General features: G+C 39.2%; 18 non-coding genes across 18 annotated transcripts; all 18 read right to left on the bottom strand.

Moving 5' to 3' along the window:
* Positions 1 to 399: 399 nt before the first annotated feature.
* On the bottom strand, positions 400 to 472 carry TRNAV-CAC (transfer RNA valine (anticodon CAC)). Its single transcript has one exon. It is a non-coding gene; the product is annotated as a tRNA-Val (tRNA).
* Positions 473 to 1,464: 992 nt separating this feature from the next.
* On the bottom strand, positions 1,465 to 1,537 carry TRNAV-CAC (transfer RNA valine (anticodon CAC)). Its single transcript has one exon. It is a non-coding gene; the product is annotated as a tRNA-Val (tRNA).
* Positions 1,538 to 2,407: 870 nt separating this feature from the next.
* On the bottom strand, positions 2,408 to 2,480 carry TRNAL-CAG (transfer RNA leucine (anticodon CAG)). Its single transcript has one exon. It is a non-coding gene; the product is annotated as a tRNA-Leu (tRNA).
* A 2,351-nt stretch (positions 2,481 to 4,831) lies between these two features.
* TRNAV-AAC (transfer RNA valine (anticodon AAC)) lies at positions 4,832 to 4,904 on the bottom strand. The gene has a single exon. It is a non-coding gene; the product is annotated as a tRNA-Val (tRNA).
* Positions 4,905 to 6,457: 1,553 nt separating this feature from the next.
* TRNAV-CAC (transfer RNA valine (anticodon CAC)) lies at positions 6,458 to 6,530 on the bottom strand. The gene has a single exon. It is a non-coding gene; the product is annotated as a tRNA-Val (tRNA).
* Positions 6,531 to 7,522: 992 nt separating this feature from the next.
* On the bottom strand, positions 7,523 to 7,595 carry TRNAV-CAC (transfer RNA valine (anticodon CAC)). Its single transcript has one exon. It is a non-coding gene; the product is annotated as a tRNA-Val (tRNA).
* Positions 7,596 to 8,465: 870 nt separating this feature from the next.
* On the bottom strand, positions 8,466 to 8,538 carry TRNAL-CAG (transfer RNA leucine (anticodon CAG)). The gene has a single exon. It is a non-coding gene; the product is annotated as a tRNA-Leu (tRNA).
* Positions 8,539 to 10,889: 2,351 nt separating this feature from the next.
* On the bottom strand, positions 10,890 to 10,962 carry TRNAV-AAC (transfer RNA valine (anticodon AAC)). The gene has a single exon. It is a non-coding gene; the product is annotated as a tRNA-Val (tRNA).
* A 1,443-nt stretch (positions 10,963 to 12,405) lies between these two features.
* On the bottom strand, positions 12,406 to 12,478 carry TRNAG-CCC (transfer RNA glycine (anticodon CCC)). The gene has a single exon. It is a non-coding gene; the product is annotated as a tRNA-Gly (tRNA).
* A 949-nt stretch (positions 12,479 to 13,427) lies between these two features.
* Positions 13,428 to 13,500, bottom strand: TRNAV-AAC (transfer RNA valine (anticodon AAC)). The gene has a single exon. It is a non-coding gene; the product is annotated as a tRNA-Val (tRNA).
* Positions 13,501 to 13,539: 39 nt separating this feature from the next.
* On the bottom strand, positions 13,540 to 13,612 carry TRNAV-AAC (transfer RNA valine (anticodon AAC)). Its single transcript has one exon. It is a non-coding gene; the product is annotated as a tRNA-Val (tRNA).
* Positions 13,613 to 13,692: 80 nt separating this feature from the next.
* Positions 13,693 to 13,765, bottom strand: TRNAV-CAC (transfer RNA valine (anticodon CAC)). Its single transcript has one exon. It is a non-coding gene; the product is annotated as a tRNA-Val (tRNA).
* A 1,809-nt stretch (positions 13,766 to 15,574) lies between these two features.
* On the bottom strand, positions 15,575 to 15,647 carry TRNAV-CAC (transfer RNA valine (anticodon CAC)). Its single transcript has one exon. It is a non-coding gene; the product is annotated as a tRNA-Val (tRNA).
* An 80-nt stretch (positions 15,648 to 15,727) lies between these two features.
* On the bottom strand, positions 15,728 to 15,800 carry TRNAV-CAC (transfer RNA valine (anticodon CAC)). Its single transcript has one exon. It is a non-coding gene; the product is annotated as a tRNA-Val (tRNA).
* Positions 15,801 to 17,122: 1,322 nt separating this feature from the next.
* TRNAV-CAC (transfer RNA valine (anticodon CAC)) lies at positions 17,123 to 17,195 on the bottom strand. Its single transcript has one exon. It is a non-coding gene; the product is annotated as a tRNA-Val (tRNA).
* A 498-nt stretch (positions 17,196 to 17,693) lies between these two features.
* TRNAV-UAC (transfer RNA valine (anticodon UAC)) lies at positions 17,694 to 17,766 on the bottom strand. The gene has a single exon. It is a non-coding gene; the product is annotated as a tRNA-Val (tRNA).
* Positions 17,767 to 18,825: 1,059 nt separating this feature from the next.
* TRNAV-CAC (transfer RNA valine (anticodon CAC)) lies at positions 18,826 to 18,898 on the bottom strand. The gene has a single exon. It is a non-coding gene; the product is annotated as a tRNA-Val (tRNA).
* Positions 18,899 to 19,657: 759 nt separating this feature from the next.
* On the bottom strand, positions 19,658 to 19,730 carry TRNAV-AAC (transfer RNA valine (anticodon AAC)). Its single transcript has one exon. It is a non-coding gene; the product is annotated as a tRNA-Val (tRNA).
* Positions 19,731 to 20,725: the final 995 nt, after the last annotated feature.

Genomic DNA, 20,725 nt, shown 5'->3' with positions numbered 1-20,725 from the left:
TTCAAACTGGGGACCTTTCGCGGGTGAGGCGAACGTGATAATCACTACACTACAGCAACTGCCTCTGCAAAAACGGAAAAGTATTGCACCTGGAAGAGCCATAGTAACAGAATTAAAATCATAACGTAAAAGAATGTTTCTGCCCAGTTTCGAACAGGGAACCTTTCGCGTGTGAGGCGAACGTGATAACCACTACAATACAGAAACTGTCTCTGCGTGGATGGAAAAGTATTGAAAGTAAAAGAATGTTTCTGCCCACTTTCAAACTGGGGACCTTTCGCGTGTGAGGCGAACGTGATAACCACTACACTACAGAAACTGCCTCTGTGGGGACGGAAAAGTATTGCACCTGGAAGAGCCATAGTAACAGAATACTCTTAAAATCATAACGTAAAAGTATGTTTCTGCCCAGTTTCGAACTGGGGACTTTTCGCGTGTGAGGTGAACGTGATAACCACTACACTACAGAAACTGCCTCTGCGGGGATGGAAAAGTATTGAACCTGGAAGACCCATAGTAACAGTATCCTCATAAAATCATAAAGTAAAAGTATGTTTCTGCACACTTTCAAACTGGGGACCTTTCGTGTCTGAGGCGAATGTGATTACCACTACACTACAGAAACTGTCTTTGTGGGTACGGAAAAGTATTGAACCTGGAAGAGCCATAGTAACAGAATACTCTTAAAATCATAACGTAAAAGTATGTTTCTGCCCCGTTTCGAACTGGGGACCTTACGCGGGTGAGGCGAACGTGATAACCACTACACTACAGAAACTGCCTCTGCAAAAATGGAAAAGTATTGCACCTGGAAGAGCCATAGTAACAGAATTAAAATCATAACGTAAAAGAATGTTTCTGCCCAGTTTCGAACAGGGGACCTTTCGCGTGTGACGCGAACGTGATAACCACTACACTACAGAAACTGCTTCTGCGAAGACGGAAAAGTATTGAACCCGGAAGACCCATAGTAACAGAATCCTCATAAAATCATAAAGTAAAAGTATGTTTTTGCCCACTTTCAAACTGGGGACCTTTCGCGTGTTAGGCGAATGTGATAACCACTACACTACAGAAACTGCATCTTTGAAGGTGGAAAAGTATTGAACCTGGAAGACCCATAGTAACAGAATCCTCATAAAATCATAAAGTAGAAGTATGTTTTTGCCCACTTTCAAACTGGGGACCTTTTGTGTGTTAGGCGAATGTGATAACCACTACACTACAGAAACTGCCTCTGTGGGGATGGAAAGTATTGAACCTGGAAGAGCCATAGTAACAGAATACTCTTAAAATCATAACGTAAAAGTATGTTTTTGCCCAGTTTCGAACTGGGGACCTTTTGCGTGTGAGGCAAACGTGACTACCACTACACTACAGAAACTGCCTCTGCGAGGACGGAAAAGTATTGCACCTGGAAGAGAAATAGTAACAGAATACTCTTAAAATCATAACATAAAAGTATATTTCTGCCCAGTTTCGAACTGGGGACCTTTCGCGTGTGAGGCGAACGTGATAACCACTACACTACAGAAACTACCTCTGCGAGGACGAAAAAGTATTGCACCTGGAAGAGCCATAGTAACAGAATACTCTTAAAATCATAAAGTAAAAGTATGTTTCTGCCCACTTTCTAACTGAGGACCTTTCGCATATGAGATGAATGTGATAACCACTACACTACACTAACTGCATCTTGGGGAACAGAAAAGAATTATACTTGGAAGTGCAATTTACATATGGGCTTCCAAAATTATTTTTTCTACTAATAGTAATATTAAAATCCTGAATAAAAAATAAATTTCTGCCCAGTTTCAAACAGGGGACCTTTCGCGTGTGAGGCAAACGTGACAACCACTATACTACAGAAACTGCCTCTGCAGGGATGGAAAAATATTGAACCTGGTAAACCCATAGTAACAGAATCCTCAAAAAATCATAAAGTAAAAGTATGTTTCTGCCAACTTTCTAACTGAGGACCTTTCGCATATTAGATGAACGTGATAACCACTACACTACAGAAACAGACTCTTGGAGAACTGAAAAGAATTAAACTCGGAAGTGCAATTTGCATATGGGCTTTCAAAAATATTTTTTCTGCTAATAGTAACAGAAAAATCATAAGATCATAAATTAAAAAAAAGTTTCTGCCCAGTTTCAAACTGGGGACCTTTCGCGTGTTAGGCGAATGTGATAACCACTACATTACAGAAACTGCCTCTGCGGGGATGGAAAAGTATTGAAAGTAAAAGTATGTTTCTGCCCACTTTCAAACTGGGGACCTTTTGCGTGTTAGGCGATTGTGATAACCACTACACTACAGAAACTGCCTCTGTGGGGACGGAAAAGTATTGAACCTGGAAGAGCCATAGTAACAGAATTCTCTTAAAATCATAACGTAAAGGAATGTTTCTGCCCAGTTTCAAACTGGGGACCTTTCGCGTCTGAGGCGAATGTGATAACCACTACACTACAGAAACTGCCTCTGTGGGTATGGAAAAGTATTGAACCTGGAAGAGCCATAGTAACAGAATACTCTTAAAATCATAATGTAAAAGTATGTTTCTGCCCGCTTCGAACTGGGGACCTTTCATGTGTGAGGCGAATGTGATAACCACTACACTACAGAAACTGCCTCTGCAGGGACGGAAAAGTATTGCACCTGGAAGAGCCATAGTAACAGAATACTCTTAAAATAATAACATAAAAGTACGTTTCTGCCCAGTTTCGAACTGGAGACCTTTCGCGTGTGAGACGAATGTGATAACTATTACACTACAGAAATTACCTCTGCGAGGGCGGAAAAGTATTGAACCTCGAAGACCCATAGTAACAGAATCCTCATAAAGTCATAAAGTAAAAGTATGTTTCTGCCAACTTTTAAATTGAGGACCTTTCGCATATGAGATGAATGTGATAACCACTACACTACAGAAACTGCACCTTTGCAGATGGAAAAATATTGAACCTGGAAGACCCATAGTAACAGAATCCTCATAAAATCATAAAGTAAAAGTATGTTTCTGCCCACTTTCAAACTGAGGACCTTTCGCATATGAGATGAAGGTGATAACCACTACACTACAAAAACTGCCTCTTGGGGAAAGGAAAAGAATTAAACTTGGATGTGCAATTTGCATGAGGGCTTTCAAAAATATTTTTTCTGCTAATAGTAACTGAAAAATCCAAAATAAAAAAAAAAATTCTGCCCAGTTTCAAACTGGGGACCTTTCACGTGTAAGGCGAACGTGATAACCACTACTCTACAGAAACTGCCTCTGTGGGGTTAGAAAAGTATTGAACCAGGAAGAGCCATAGTAACAGAATACTCTTAAAATCATAAAGTAAAAGTAAGTTTCCGACCATTTTCAAACAGGGGACCTTTCGCGTGTGAGGCGAACGTAATAACCACTACACTACAGAAACAGCCTCTTGTGGAGTGGCAAAGTATTGAACCTGGAAGACCAATAGTTATAGAATACTCTTAAAATCATAATGTAAAAGTATGTTTCTGCCCACTTTCAAACTGAGGATCTTTCGCATATGAGATGAATGTGATAACCACTACACTACAGAAACTGCCTCTTGGGGAACGGAAAAGAATTAAACCTGGATGTGCAATTTGCTTATGGGCTTTCAAAAATATTTTTTCTGCTAATAGTAACAGAAAAATCCTAATATCATAAATAAAAAAAATGTTTCTGCCCAGTTTCGAACTGGGGATCTTTCGCGTGTTACTCAAATGTGATAACCACTACACTACAGAAACTGCATCTTTGGGGACGGAAAAGTATTGAACCTGGAAGACCCATAGTAATAGAATCCTCATAAAATCATAAAGTAAAAGTATGTTTTTGCCCACTTTCAAACTGGGTACGTTTTGTGTGTTAGGCGAATGTGATAACCACTACACTACAGAAACTGCCTCTGTGGGGACGGAAAAGTATTGAACCTGGAAGAGCCATAGTAACAGAATACTCTTAAAATCATACCGTAAAAGTATGTTTCTGCCCAGTTTCGAACTGGAGACCTTTCGCGTGTGAGGCAAACCTGATAACCACTTCACTACAGAAACTGCCTCTGCAGGGATGGAAAAATATTGAACCTGGAAGACCCATAGTAACAGAATCCTCAAAAAATTATAAAGTAAAAGTATATTTCTGCCCACTTTCAAACTGAGGACCTTTCGCATATGAGATGAACGTGATAACCACTACACTACAGAAACAGCCTTTGGAGTGGCAAAGTATTGAACCTGGAAGAGCCATAGTAACAGAATACTCTTAAAATCATAATGTAAAAGTATGTTTCTGCCCCACTTTCAAACTGAGGATCTTTCGCATATGAAATGAACGTGATAACCACTACACTATAGAAACTGCCTCATGGGGAATGGAAAAGAATTAAGCCTGGAAGTCCAATTTGCATATGGGCTTTCAAAAATATTTTTTCTGCTAATAGTAACAGAAAAATCCTAAATAAAATGAAATTTTCTGCCCAGTTTCAAACTGGGAACTTTTTGCGTGTTAGGCGAACGTGATAACCACTACACTACAGAAACTGCGTCTGTGCCAACGGAAAAGTATTGAAACTGGAAGAGCCATAGTAACAGAATACTAATAAAATCATAAAGTTAAAGTATGTTTCTGCCTACTTTCAAACTGAGGACCTTTCGCATATGAGATGAATACGATAACCACTACACTACAAAAACTGCCTCTTGGAGAACTGAAAAAAATTTAACTCGGAAGTGCAATTTGCATATGGGTTTTTAAAAATATTTTTTCTGCTAATAGTAACAGAAAAATCCTAAAATCATAAATAAAAAAAAAGTTTCTGTCCAGTTTCAAACTGGGGACCTTTCGCTTGTTAGGCGAACGCGATAACCACTACACCACAGAAACTGCCACTGCGGGGACGGAAAAGTATTGAAAGTAAAAGTATGTTTCTGCCCACTTTCAAACTGCGGACCTTTCGCGTGTTAGGCGATTGTGATAACCACTACACTACTGAAAGTGTATCTGTGGGGACGGAAAAGTATTGAACCTGGAAGAGCCATAGTAACAGAATACTATTAAAATCATAACGTAAAAGTATATTTCTGCCCAGTTTTGAACTGGGGACCTTTCGTGTGTGAGGCGAACGTGATAACCACTACACTACAGAAACTGCCTCTGCAGGGACGCAAAAATATTGATCCTGGAAGATCCATAGTAACAGAATCCTCAAAAAATCATAAAGTAAAAGTATGTTTCTGCCCACTTTCAAACTGAGGACCTTTCGCATATGAGATGAACGTGATAACCACTACACTACAGAAACAGCCTCTTGTGGAGTGGCAAAGTATTGAACCTGGAAGAGCCATTGTAACAGAATACTCTTAAAATCATAATGAAAAAGTCTTTTTCTGCCCCACTTTCAAACTGATTATCTTTCGCATATGAGATGAACGTGATAACCACTACACTACAGAAACTGCCTCTTGGGGAATGGAAAAGAATTAAACCTGGAAGTGCAATTTGCATATGGGCTTTCAAAAATATTTTTTCTGCTAATTGTAACAGAAAAATCCTAAATAAAAAGAAATTTTCTGCCCAGTTTCAAACTGGGAACTTTTTGCGTGTTAGGCGAACGTGATAACCTCTACACTACAGAAACTGCCTCTGCGGGGACAGAAAAGTATTGAACATGGAAGACCCATAGTAAAAGAATCCTCATAAAATCATAAAGTAAAAGTATGTTTTTGCCCACTTTCAAACTGGGGACCTTTCGCGTGTTAGGCGAATGTGATAGACACTACATTACAGAAACTGCCTCTGTGGGGACGGAAAAGTATTGCACCTGGAAGAGCCATAGTAACAGAATACTCTTAAAATCATAACGTAAAAGTATGTTTCTGCCCTGTTTCAAACTGGGGACTTTTCGCGTGTGAGGCAAACGTGATAACCACTACACTACAGAAACTGCCTCTGCGGGGATGGAAAAGTATTGAACCTGGAATACCCATAGTAACAGTATCATCATAAAATCATGAAATAAAAGTATGTTTCTGCCCACTTTCAAACTGGGGACCTTTCGCGGGTGAGGCGAACGTGATAATCACTACACTACAGCAACTGCCTCTGCAAAAACGGAAAAGTATTGCACCTGGAAGAGCCATAGTAACAGAATTAAAATCATAACGTAAAAGAATGTTTCTGCCCAGTTTCGAACAGGGAACCTTTCGCGTGTGAGGCGAACGTGATAACCACTACAATACAGAAACTGTCTCTGCGTGGATGGAAAAGTATTGAAAGTAAAAGAATGTTTCTGCCCACTTTCAAACTGGGGACCTTTCGCGTGTGAGGCGAACGTGATAACCACTACACTACAGAAACTGCCTCTGTGGGGACGGAAAAGTATTGCACCTGGAAGAGCCATAGTAACAGAATACTCTTAAAATCATAACGTAAAAGTATGTTTCTGCCCAGTTTCGAACTGGGGACTTTTCGCGTGTGAGGTGAACGTGATAACCACTACACTACAGAAACTGCCTCTGCGGGGATGGAAAAGTATTGAACCTGGAAGACCCATAGTAACAGTATCCTCATAAAATCATAAAGTAAAAGTAAGTTTCTGCACACTTTCAAACTGGGGACCTTTCGTGTCTGAGGCGAATGTGATTACCACTACACTACAGAAACTGTCTTTGTGGGTACGGAAAAGTATTGAACCTGGAAGAGCCATAGTAACAGAATACTCTTAAAATCATAACGTAAAAGTATGTTTCTGCCCCGTTTCGAACTGGGGACCTTACGCGGGTGAGGCGAACGTGATAACCACTACACTACAGAAACTGCCTCTGCAAAAATGGAAAAGTATTGCACCTGGAAGAGCCATAGTAACAGAATTAAAATCATAACGTAAAAGAATGTTTCTGCCCAGTTTCGAACAGGGGACCTTTCGCGTGTGACGCGAACGTGATAACCACTACACTACAGAAACTGCTTCTGCGAAGACGGAAAAGTATTGAACCCGGAAGACCCATAGTAACAGAATCCTCATAAAATCATAAAGTAAAAGTATGTTTTTGCCCACTTTCAAACTGGGGACCTTTCGCGTGTTAGGCGAATGTGATAACCACTACACTACAGAAACTGCATCTTTGAAGGTGGAAAAGTATTGAACCTGGAAGACCCATAGTAACAGAATCCTCATAAAATCATAAAGTAGAAGTATGTTTTTGCCCACTTTCAAACTGGGGACCTTTTGTGTGTTAGGCGAATGTGATAACCACTACACTACAGAAACTGCCTCTGTGGGGACGGAAAGTATTGAACCTGGAAGAGCCATAGTAACAGAATACTCTTAAAATCATAACGTAAAAGTATGTTTTTGCCCAGTTTCGAACTGGGGACCTTTTGCGTGTGAGGCAAACGTGACTACCACTACACTACAGAAACTGCCTCTGCGAGGACGGAAAAGTATTGCACCTGGAAGAGAAATAGTAACAGAATACTCTTAAAATCATAACATAAAAGTATATTTCTGCCCAGTTTCGAACTGGGGACCTTTCGCGTGTGAGGCGAACGTGATAACCACTACACTACAGAAACTACCTCTGCGAGGACGAAAAAGTATTGCACCTGGAAGAGCCATAGTAACAGAATACTCTTAAAATCATAAAGTAAAAGTATGTTTCTGCCCACTTTCTAACTGAGGACCTTTCGCATATGAGATGAATGTGATAACCACTACACTACACTAACTGCATCTTGGGGAACAGAAAAGAATTATACTTGGAAGTGCAATTTACATATGGGCTTCCAAAATTATTTTTTCTACTAATAGTAATATTAAAATCCTGAATAAAAAATAAATTTCTGCCCAGTTTCAAACAGGGGACCTTTCGCGTGTGAGGCGAACGTGACAACCACTATACTACAGAAACTGCCTCTGCAGGGATGGAAAAATATTGAACCTGGTAAACCCATAGTAACAGAATCCTCAAAAAATCATAAAGTAAAAGTATGTTTCTGCCAACTTTCTAACTGAGGACCTTTCGCATATTAGATGAACGTGATAACCACTACACTACAGAAACAGACTCTTGGAGAACTGAAAAGAATTAAACTTGGAAGTGCAATTTGCATATGGGCTTTCAAAAATATTTTTTCTGCTAATAGTAACAGAAAAATCATAAGATCATAAATTAAAAAAAAGTTTCTGCCCAGTTTCAAACTGGGGACCTTTCGCGTGTTAGGCGAATGTGATAACCACTACATTACAGAAACTGCCTCTGCGGGGATGGAAAAGTATTGAAAGTAAAAGTATGTTTCTGCCCACTTTCAAACTGGGGACCTTTTGCGTGTTAGGCGATTGTGATAACCACTACACTACAGAAACTGCCTCTGTGGGGACGGAAAAGTATTGAACCTGGAAGAGCCATAGTAACAGAATACTCTTAAAATCATAACGTAAAGGAATGTTTCTGCCCAGTTTCAAACTGGGGACCTTTCGCGTCTGAGGCGAATGTGATAACCACTACACTACAGAAACTGCCTCTGTGGGTATGGAAAAGTATTGAACCTGGAAGAGCCATAGTAACAGAATACTCTTAAAATCATAATGTAAAAGTATGTTTCTGCCCGCTTCGAACTGGGGACCTTTCATGTGTGAGGCGAACGTGATAACCACTACACTACAGAAACTGCCTCTGCAGGGACGGAAAAGTATTGCACCTGGAAGAGCCATAGTAACAGAATACTCTTAAAATAATAACATAAAAGTACGTTTCTGATCAGTTTCGAACTGGAGACCTTTCGCGTGTGAGACGAATGTGATAACTATTACACTACAGAAATTACCTCTGCGAGGGCGGAAAAGTATTGAACCTCGAAGACCCATAGTAACAGAATCCTCATAAAGTCATAAAGTAAAAGTATGTTTCTGCCAACTTTTAAATTGAGGACCTTTCGCATATGAGATGAATGTGATAACCACTACACTACAGAAACTGCACCTTTGCAGATGGAAAAATATTGAACCTGGAAGACCCATAGTAACAGAATCCTCATAAAATCATAAAGTAAAAGTATGTTTCTGCCCACTTTCAAACTGAGGACCTTTCGCATATGAGATGAAGGTGATAACCACTACACTACAAAAACTGCCTCTTGGGGAAAGGAAAAGAATTAAACTTGGATGTGCAATTTGCATGAGGGCTTTCAAAAATAATTTTTCTGCTAATAGTAACTGAAAAATCCAAAATAAAAAAAAAAATTCTGCCCAGTTTCAAACTGGGGACCTTTCACGTGTAAGGCGAACGTGATAACCACTACTCTACAGAAACTGCCTCTGTGGGGTTAGAAAAGTATTGAACCAGGAAGAGCCATAGTAACAGAATACTCTTAAAATCATAAAGTAAAAGTAAGTTTCCGACCATTTTCAAACAGGGGACCTTTCGCGTGTGAGGCGAACGTAATAACCACTACACTACAGAAACAGCCTCTTGTGGAGTGGCAAAGTATTGAACCTGGAAGACCAATAGTTATAGAATACTCTTAAAATCATAATGTAAAAGTATGTTTCTGCCCACTTTCAAACTGAGGATCTTTCGCATATGAGATGAACGTGATAACCACTACACTACAGAAACTGCCTCTTGGGGAACGGAAAAGAATTAAACCTGGATGTGCAATTTGCTTATGGGCTTTCAAAAATATTTTTTCTGCTAATAGTAACAGAAAAATCCTAATATCATAAATAAAAAAAATGTTTCTGCCCAGTTTCGAACTGGGGATCTTTCGCGTGTTACTCAAATGTGATAACCACTACACTACAGAAACTGCATCTTTGGGGACGGAAAAGTATTGAACCTGGAAGACCCATAGTAATAGAATCCTCATAAAATCATAAAGTAAAAGTATGTTTTTGCCCACTTTCAAACTGGGGACGTTTTGTGTGTTAGGCGAATGTGATAACCACTACACTACAGAAACTGCCTCTGTGGGGACGGAAAAGTATTGAACCTGGAAGAGCCATAGTAACAGAATACTCTTAAAATCATACCGTAAAAGTATGTTTCTGCCCAGTTTCGAACTGGGGACCTTTCGCGTGTGAGGCAAACCTGATAACCACTTTACTACAGAAACTGCCTCTGCAGGGATGGAAAAATATTGAACCTGGAAGACCCATAGTAACAGAATCCTCAAAAAATTATAAAGTAAAAGTATATTTCTGCCCACTTTCAAACTGAGGACCTTTCGCATATGAGATGAACGTGATAACCACTACACTACAGAAACAGCCTTTGGAGTGGCAAAGTATTGAACCTGGAAGAGCCATAGTAACAGAATACTCTTAAAATCATAATGTAAAAGTATGTTTCTGCCCCACTTTCAAACTGAGGATCTTTCGCATATGAAATGAACGTGATAACCACTACACTATAGAAACTGCCTCTTGGGGAATGGAAAAGAATTAAGCCTGGAAGTCCAATTTGCATATGGGCTTTCAAAAATATTTTTTCTGCTAATAGTAACAGAAAAATCCTAAATAAAATGAAATTTTCTGCCCAGTTTCAAACTGGGAACTTTTTGCGTGTTAGGCGAACGTGATAACCACTACACTACAGAAACTGCGTCTGTGCCAACGGAAAAGTATTGAAACTGGAAGAGCCATAGTAACAGAATACTAATAAAATCATAAAGTTAAAGTATGTTTCTGCCTACTTTCAAACTGAGGACCTTTCGCATATGAGATGAATACGATAACCACTACACTACAAAAACTGCCTCTTGGAGAACTGAAAAAAATTTAACTCGGAAGTGCAATTTGCATATGGGTTTTTAAAAATATTTTTTCTGCTAATAGTAACAGAAAAATCCTAAAATCATAAATAAAAAAAAAGTTTCTGTCCAGTTTCAAACTGGGGACCTTTCGCTTGTTAGGCGAACGCGATAACCACTACACCACAGAAACTGCCACTGCGGGGACGGAAAAGTATTGAAAGTAAAAGTATGTTTCTGCCCACTTTCAAACTGCGGACCTTTCGCGTGTTAGGCGATTGTGATAACCACTACACTACTGAAAGTGTATCTGTGGGGACGGAAAAGTATTGAACCTGGAAGAGCCATAGTAACAGAATACTATTAAAATCATAACGTAAAAGTATATTTCTGCCCAGTTTTGAACTGGGGACCTTTCGTGTGTGAGGCGAACGTGATAACCACTACACTACAGAAACTGCCTCTGCAGAGATGCAAAAATATTGATCCTGGAAGATCCATAGTAACAGAATCCTCAAAAAATCATAAAGTAAAAGTATGTTTCTGCCCACTTTCAAACTGAGGACCTTTCGCATATGAGATGAACGTGATAACCACTACACTACAGAAACAGCCTCTTGTGGAGTGGCAAAGTATTGAACCTGGAAGAGCCATTGTAACAGAATACTCTTAAAATCATAATGAAAAAGTCTTTTTCTGCCCCACTTTCAAACTGATTATCTTTCGCATATGAGATGAACGTGATAACCACTACACTACAGAAACTGCCTCTTGGGGAATGGAAAAGAATGAAACCTGGAAGTGCAATTTGCATATGGGCTTTCAAAAATATTTTTTCTGCTCATAGTAACAGAAAAATCCTAAATAAAAAGAAATTTTCTGCCCAGTTTCAAACTGGGAACTTTTTGCGTGTTAGGCGAACGTGATATCCACTACACTACAGAAACTGCGTCTGTGCGAACGGAAAAGTATAGAACCTGGAAGAGCCATAGTAACAGAATACGAATAAAATCATAAAGTAAAAGAATGTTTCTGCCTACTTTCAATCTGAGGACCTTTTGCATATGAGATGAATATGATAACCAGTACACTACAAAAACTGCCTCATGGAGAACTGAAAAGAATTAAACTCGGAAGTGCAATTTGCATATGGGCTTTCAAAAATATTTTTTCTGCTAATAGTAACAGAAAAATCCTAAAATCATAAATAAAAAAAAAGTTTCTGCCCAGTTTCAAACTGTGGACCTTTCGCGTGTTAGGCGATCGTGATAACCACTACACTACAGAAACTGCCTCTGCGGGGATGGAAAAGTATTGAAAGTAAAAGTATGTTTCTGCCCACTTTCAAACTGGGGACCTTTCGCGTGTTAGGCGAACGGGATAACCACTACACTACAGAAACTGCCTCTGTGGGGACGGAAAAGTATTGAACCTGGAAGAGCCATAGTAACAGAATACTCTTAAAATCAAACCGTAAAAGTATGTTTCTGCCCAGTTTCGACCTGGGGACATTTTGCGTGTGAGGTGAACGTGATAACCACTACACTACAGAAACAGCCCCTTTTTGTAACACAAAAGTATTGAAACTGGAAGACCCATAGTAACAGAGTACTCATAAAATCATAACGTAAAAGTATGTTTCTGCCCAGTTTCGAACAGGGGACCTTTCGCATGGGAGGCAAACGTGATAACCACTACACTACAGAAACTGCTTCTGCGAGGACGGAAAAGTATTGAACCTGGAAGACCCATAGTAACAGAATCCTCATAAAATCATGACGTAAAAGTATGTTTCTGCCTACTTTCAAACTGAGGACCTTCGCATATGAGATGAATGTGATAACCACTACACTACAAAATCTGCCTCTTGGGGAACGGAAAAGAATTAAACTTGGAAGTGCAATTTGCATATGGGCTTTCAAAAATATTTTTTCTGCTACTAGTATCAGAAAAATCCTAAAATCATAAAAAAAAAAAAATGTTTCTGCCCAGTTTCGTACAGGGGACCTTTCGCGTGTTAGGCGAACGTGATAACCACTACACTACAGAAACTGCCTCTGCGGGGATGGAAAAGTATTGAACCTGGAAGATCCATAGTAACAGTATCCTTATAAAATCATAATGTAAAAGTATGTTTCTGTCCCACTTTCAAATTGAGGATCTTTTGCATATGAGATGAACGTGATAACCACTACACTACAGAAACTGCCTCTTGGGGAATGGAAAAGAATGAAACCTGGAAGTGCAATTTGCATATGGGCTTTCAAAAATATTTTTTCTGCTAATAGTAACAGAAAAATCCTAAATAAAAAGAAATTTTCTGCCCAGTTTCAAACTGGGAACTTTTTGCGTGTTAGGCGAACGTGATAACAACTACACTACAGAAACTGCGTCTGTGCCAACGGAAAAGTATAGAACCTGGAAGAGCCATAGTAACAGAATACTAATAAAATCATAAAGTAAAAGTATGTTTCTGCCTACTTTCAAACTGAGGACCTTTCGCATATGAGATGAATATGATAACCACTACACTACAAAAACTGCCTCTTGGAGAACTGAAAAGAATTAAACTCGGAAGTGCAATTTGCATATGGGCTTTCAAAAATATTTTTTCAGCTAATAGTAACAGAAAAATCCTAAAATCATAAATAAAAAAAAAGTTTCTGCCCAGTTTCAAACTGGGGACCTTTCGCGTGTTAGGCAAACGTGATAACCACTACACTACAGAAACTGCCTCTGCGGGGACGGAAAAGTATTGAAAGTAAAAGTATGTTTCTGCCCACTATCAAACTGGGGACCTTTCGCGTGTTAGGCGAACGTGATAACCACTACACTACAGAAACTGCCTCTGTGGGGTTGGAAAAGTATTGAACCGGGAAGAGCCATAGTAACAGAATACTCTTAAAATCATAACGTAAAAGTATGTTTCTGCCCAGTTTCGAACTGGGGATCTTTCGCGTGTGAGGCGAATGTGATAACCACTACACTACAGAAACAGCCCCTTTTCTTAACACAAAAGTGGAAGACCCATAGTAACAGAATACTCATAAAATCATAAAGTAAAAGTATGTTTCTGCCCACTTTCAAACTGAGGACCTTTCGCATGTGAGATGAATGTGATAACCACTACACTACAAAAACTGCCTCTTGGGGAACGGAAAAGAATTAAACTTGGAAGTGCAATTTGCATATGGGCTTTCAAAAATATTTTTTCTGCTAATAGTAACAGAAAAATCCTAAATATAAAATAAATTTCTGCCCAGTTTCAAACAGGGGACATTTCGCGTGTTAGGCGAACGTGATAACCACTACACTACAGAAACAGCCTCTTGTGGAGTGGCAAAGTATTGAACCTGGAAGAGCCATAGTAACAGAATACTCTTAAAATCATAATGTAAAGTATGTTTCTGCCCCACTTTCAAACTGAGGATTTTTCGCATATGAGATGAACGTGATAACCACTACACTACAGAAACTGCCTCTTGGGGAATGGAAAAGAATTAAACCTGGAAGTGCAATTTGCATATGGGCTTTCAAAAATATTTTTTCTGCTAATAGTAAGAGAAAAATCCTAAATAAAAAGAAATTTTCTGCCCAGTTTCAAACTGGGAACTTTTTGAGTGTTAGGCGAACGTGATAACCACTACACTACAGAAACTGCGTCTGTGCCAACGGAAAAGTATTGAACCTGGAAGAGCCATAGTAACAGAATACTAATAAAATCATAATGTAAAAGTATGTTTCTGTCTACTTTCAAACTGAGGACCTTTCGCATATGAGATGAATATGATAACCACTACACTACAAAAACTGCCTCATGGAGAACTGAAAAGAATTAAACTCGGAAGTGCAATTTGCATATGGGCTTTCAAAAATATTTTTTCTGCTAATAGTAACAGAAAAATCCTAAAATCATAAATAAAAAAAAAGTTTCTGCCCAGTTTCAAACTGTGGACCTTTCGCGTGTTAGGCGATCGTGATAACCACTACACTACAGAAACTGCCTCTGCGGGGATGGAAAAGTATTGAAAGTAAAAGTATGTTTCTGCCCACTTTCAAACTGGGGACCTTTCGCATGTTAGGCGAACGGGATAACCACTACACTACAGAAACTGCCTCTGTGGGGACGGAAAAGTATTGAACCTGGAAGAGCCATAGTAACAGAATACTCTTAAAATCAAACCGTAAAAGTATGTTTCTGCCCAGTTTCGACCTGGGGACATTTTGCATGTGAGGTGAACGTGATAACCACTACACTACAGAAACAGCCCCTTTTTGTAACACAAAAGTATTGAAACTGGAAGACCCATAGTAACAGAGTACTCATAAAATCATAACGTAAAAGTATGTTTCTGCCCAGTTTTGAACAGGGGACCTTTCGCATGGGAGGCAAACGTGATAACCACTACACTACAGAAACTGCTTCTGCGAGGACGGAAAAGTATTGAACCTGGAAGACCCATAGTAACAGAATCCTCATAAAATCATGAAGTAAAAGTATGTTTTTGCCAACTTTCAAACAGGGGACCTTTTGTGTGTTAGGCGAATGTGATAACCACTACACTACAGAAACTGCACCTTTGGAGATAGAAAAATATTGAACCTGGAAGATCCATAGTAACAGAATCCTCATAAAATCATAAAGTAAAAGTATGTTTTTGCCAACTTTCAAACAGGGGACCTTTTGTGTGTTAGGCGAATGTGATAACCACTACACTACAGAAACTGCCTCTGTGGGGACGGAAAGTATTGAACCTGGAAGAGCCATAGTAACAGAATACTCTTAAAATCATAACGTAAAAGTATGTTTCTGCCCAGTTTCAAACTGGAGACCTTTTGCGTGTGAGGCAAACGTGATAACCACTACACTACAGAAACTGCCTCTGCGAGGACTGAAAAGTATTGCACCTGGAAGAGCCATAGTAACAGAATACTCTTAAAATCAAAACATAAAAGTATGTTTCTGCCCAGTCTTGAACTGGGGACCTTTCGCGTGTGAGGCGAACGTGTTAACCACTACACTACAGAAACTACCTCTGCGAGAAAGGAAAAGTATTGAATCTGGTAGACCCATAGTAACAGAATCCTCATAAAATCTTAAAGTAAAAGTATGTTTCTGCACACTTTCAAACTGAGGACCTTTCGCATATGAGATGAATGTGATAACCACTACACTACAATAACTGCCTCTTGGGGAACGGAAAAGAATTAAACTTGGAAGTGCAATTTGCATATTGGCTTCCAAAATTATTTTTTCTACTAATAGTAACAGAAAAATCCTGAATAAAAAATAAATTTCTGCCCAGTTTCAAACAGGGGACCTTTCGCGTGTTATGCGAACGTGATAACCACTACACTACAGAAACAGCCTCTTGTGGAGCAGCAAAGTATTGAACCTGGAAGAGCCATAGTAACAGAATACTCTTAAAATCAAAATGTAAAATTATGTTTCAGCCCCACTTTCAAACTGAGGATCTGTCGCTTATGAGATGAACGTGATAACCACTACACTACAGAAACTGCCTCTTGGGGAATGGAAAAGAATTAAACCTGGAAGTGCAATTTGCATATAGGCTTTCAAAAATATTTTTTCTGCTAATAGTAACAGAAAAATCCTAGATAAAAAGAAATTTTCTGCCCAGTTTCAAAATGGGAGCTTTTTGCGAGTTAGGCAAACGTGATAACCACTACACTACAGAAACTGTCTCTGCGTGGACGGAAAAGTATTGAAAGTAAAATTATGTTTCTGCCCACTTTCAAACTGGGGACCTTTCGCGTGTGAGGCTAACGTGATAACCACTACACTACAGAAACTGCCTCTGCGGGGACAGAAAAGTATTGAACATGGAAGACCCATAGTAAAAGAATCCTCATAAACTCATAAAGTAAAAGTATGTTTTTGCCCACTTTCAAACTGGGGACCTTTCGCGTGTTAGGTGAATGTGATAACCACTACACTACAGAAACTGCCTCTGTGGGGACGGAAAAGTATTGCACCTGGAAGAGCCATAGTAACAGAATACTCTTAAAATCATAACGTAAAAGTAAGTTTCTGCCCAGTTTCGAACTGGGGACTTCTCGCGTGTGAGGTGAACGTGATAACCACTACACTACAGAAACTGCCTCTGCGGGGATGGAAAAGTATTGAACCTGGAATACCCATAGTAACAGTATCCTCATAAAATCATAAAGTAAAAGTATGTTTCTGCCCACTTTCAAACTGGGGACCTTTCTTGTCTGAGGCGAATGTGATAACCACTACACTACAGAAACTGCCTCTGTGGGGACGGAAAAGTATTGCACCTGGAAGAGCCATAGTAACAGAATACTATTAAAATCATAACGTAAAAGTATGTTTCTGCCCAGTTTCGAACTGGGGACTTTTCGCGTGTGAGGCGAACGTGATAACCACTACACTACAGAAACTGCCTCTGTGGGGATGGAAAAGTATTGAAACTGGAAAACCCATAGTAACAGTATCCTCATAAAATCATAAAGTAAAAGTATGTTTCTGCCCACTTTCAAACTGGGGACATTTCGTGTCTGAGGCAAACGTGATAACCACTACACTACAGAAACTGTCTTTGCGTGGACGGAAAAGTATTGAAAGTAAAATTATGTTTCTGCCCACTTTCAAACTGGGGACCTTTCGCGTGTGAGGCTAATGTGATAACCACTACACTACAGAAACTGCCTCTGCGGGGACAGAAAAGTATTGAACATGGAAGACCCATAGTAAAAGAATCCTCATAAACTCATAAAGTAAAAGTATGTTTCTGCCCACTTTCAAACTGGGGACTTTTCTTGTCTGAGGCGAATGTGATAACCACTACACTACAGAAACTGTCTTTGTGGGTACGGAAAAGTATTGAACCTGGAAGAGCCATAGTAACAGAATACTCTTAAAATCATAACGTAAAAGAATGTTTCTGCCCAGTTTTGAACTGGGGACCTTTCGCGGGTAAGGCGAACGTGATAACCACTACACTACAGAAACTGCCACTGCAAAAACGGAAAAGTATTGCACCTGGAAGAGCCATAGTAACAGAATTAAAATCATAACGTAGAAGAATGTTTCTGCTCAGTTTCGAACAGGGGACCTTTCACGTGTGAGGCAAACGTGATAACCACTACACTACAGAAACTGCTTCTTGAGAAGTGGCAAAGTATTGAACCTGGAAGAGCCATAGTAACAGAATACTCTTAAAATCATAATGTAAAAGTATGTTTCTGCCCCACATTCAAACTGAGGATCTTTCGCATATGAGATGAACATGATAACCACTACACTACAGAAACTGCTTCTTGGGGAATGGAAAAGAATTAAACCTGGAAGTGCAATTTGCATATGGGCTTTCAAAAATATTTTCTCTGCTAATAGTAAGAGAAAAATCCTAAATAAAAATAAATTTTCTGCCCAGTTTCAAACTGGGAACTTTTTGAGTGTTAGGCGAACGTGATAACCACTACACTACAGAAACTGCGTCTGTGCCAACGGAAAAGTATTGAACCTGGAAGACCCATAGTAACAGAATCCTCATAAAATCATAAAGTAAAAGTATGTTTCTGCCTACTTTCAAACTGAGGACCTTTCGCATATGAGATGAATGTGATAACCACTACACTACAAAAACTGCCTCTTGGGGAACGGAAAAGAATTAAACTTGGAAGTGCAATTTGCATATGGGCTTTCAAAAATATTTTTTCTGCTACTAGTAACAGAAAAATCCTAAAATCCTAAATAAAAAAAATGTTTCTGCCCAGTTTCGAACTGGGGACCTTTCGCAGTTATGCAAATGTGATAACCACTACACTACAGAAACTGCCTCTGCGAGGATGGAAAAGTATTAAACCTGGACGATCCATAGTAACAGTATCCTCATAAAATCATAAAGTAAAAGTATGTTTCTGCCCACTTTCAAACAGAGGACCTTTCGCATATGAGATGAACGTGATAACCACTACACTACAGAAACTGCCTCTGTGGGTACGGAAAAGTATTGAACCCGGAAGAGCCATAGTAACAGAATACTCTTAAAATCATAACGTAAAAGTATGTTTCTGCCCAGTTTCGAACTGGGGACCTTTCGCGTGTGAGGCGAACGTGATAACCACTACACTACAGAAACTGCCTCAGCAGGGAAGGAAAAATATTGAACCAGGAAGACCCATAGTAACAGAATCCTCAAAAAATCATAAAGTAAAAGTATGTTTCTGCCCACTTTCAAACAGAGGACCTTTCGCATATGAGATGAACGTGATAACCACTACACTACAGAAACAGCCTCTTGTGGAGTGGCAAAGTATTGAACCTGGAAGAGCCATAGTAACAGAATACTCTTAAAATCATAATGTAAAAGTATGTTTCTGCCCCACTTTCAAACTGAGGATCTTTCGCATATGAGATGAACATGATAACCACTACACTACAGAAACTGCTTCTTCGGGAATGGAAAAGAATTAAACCTGGAAGTGCAATTTGCATATGGGCTTTCAAAAATATTTTCTCTGCTAATAGTAAGAGAAAAATCCTAAATAAAAATAAATTTTCTGCCCAGTTTCAAACTGGGAACTTTTTGAGTGTTAGGCGAACGTGATAACCACTACACTACAGAAACTGCGTCTGTGCCAACGGAAAAGTATTGAACCTGGAAGAGCCATAGTAACAGAATACTAATAAAATCATAAAGTAAAAGTATGTTTCTGCCTACTTTCAAACTGAGGACCTTTCGCATATGAGATGAATGTGATAACCACTACACTACAAAAACTGCCTCTTGGGGAACGGAAAAGAATTAAACTTGGAAGTGAAATTTGCATATGGGCTTTCAAAAATATTTTTTCTGCTACTAGTATCAGAAAAATCCTAAAATCATAAATAATAAAAATGTTTCTGTCCAGTTTCGAACTGGGGACCTTTCGCGTGTTAGGCAAATGTGATAACCACTACACTACAGAAACTGCATCTTTGGAGGTGGAAAAGTATTGAACCTGGAAGAGCCATAGTAACAGAATCCTCATAAAATCATAAAGTAAAAGTATGTTTTTGCCCACTTTCAAACTGGGGACCTTTTGTGTGTTAGGCGAATGTGATAACCACTACACTACAGAGACTGCCTCTGCGGGGACAGAAAAGTATTGAAAGTAAAAGTATGTTTCTGCCAACTTTCAAACTGGTGACCTTTCGCGTGTTAGGCGATTGTGATAACCACTACACTACAGAAACTGCCTCTGTGGGGACGGAAAAGTATTGAACCTGGAAGAGCCATATTAACAGAATACTAATAAAATCATAAAGTAAAAGTATGTTTCTGCCTACTTTCAAACTGAGGACCTTTCGCATATGAGATGAATGTGATAACCACTACACTACAAAAACTGCCTCTTGGGGAACGGAAAAGAATTAAACTTGGAAGTGCAATTTGCATATTGGCTTCCAAAATTATTTTTTCTACTAATAGTAACAGAAAAATCCTGAATAAAAAATAAATTTCTGCCCAGTTTCAAACAGGGGACCTTTCGCATGTTAGGCGAACGTGATAACCACTACACTACAGAAACAGCCTCTCGTGGAGTGGCAAAGTATTGAACCTGGAAGAGCCATAGTAACAGAATACTCTTAAAATCAAAATGTAAAATTATGTTTCAGCCCCACTTTCAAACTGAGGATCTTTCGCATATGAGATGAACGTGATAACCACTACACTACAGAAACTGCCTCTTGGGGAATGGAAAAGAATTAAACCTGGAAGTGCAATTTGCATATGGGCTTTCAAAAATATTTTTTCTGCTAATACTCACAGAAAAATCCGAAATAAAAAGAAATTTTCTGCCCAGTTTCAAACTGGGAGCTTTTTGCGTGTTAGGCGAACGTGATAACCACTACACTACAGAAACTGAGTCTGTGCCAACGGAAAAGTATTGAACCTGGAAGAGCCATAGTAACAGAATACTAA

This window comes from Taudactylus pleione, unplaced genomic scaffold (genome assembly GCF_031769625.1).
Source record: "Taudactylus pleione unplaced genomic scaffold, aTauple2 ptg000050l, whole genome shotgun sequence".
Taxonomy (NCBI): Eukaryota; Metazoa; Chordata; class Amphibia; order Anura; family Myobatrachidae; genus Taudactylus; species Taudactylus pleione.
Note: the sequence above shows the minus strand (reverse complement) of the source record. Positions and strands in the feature narration are given on the sequence as shown.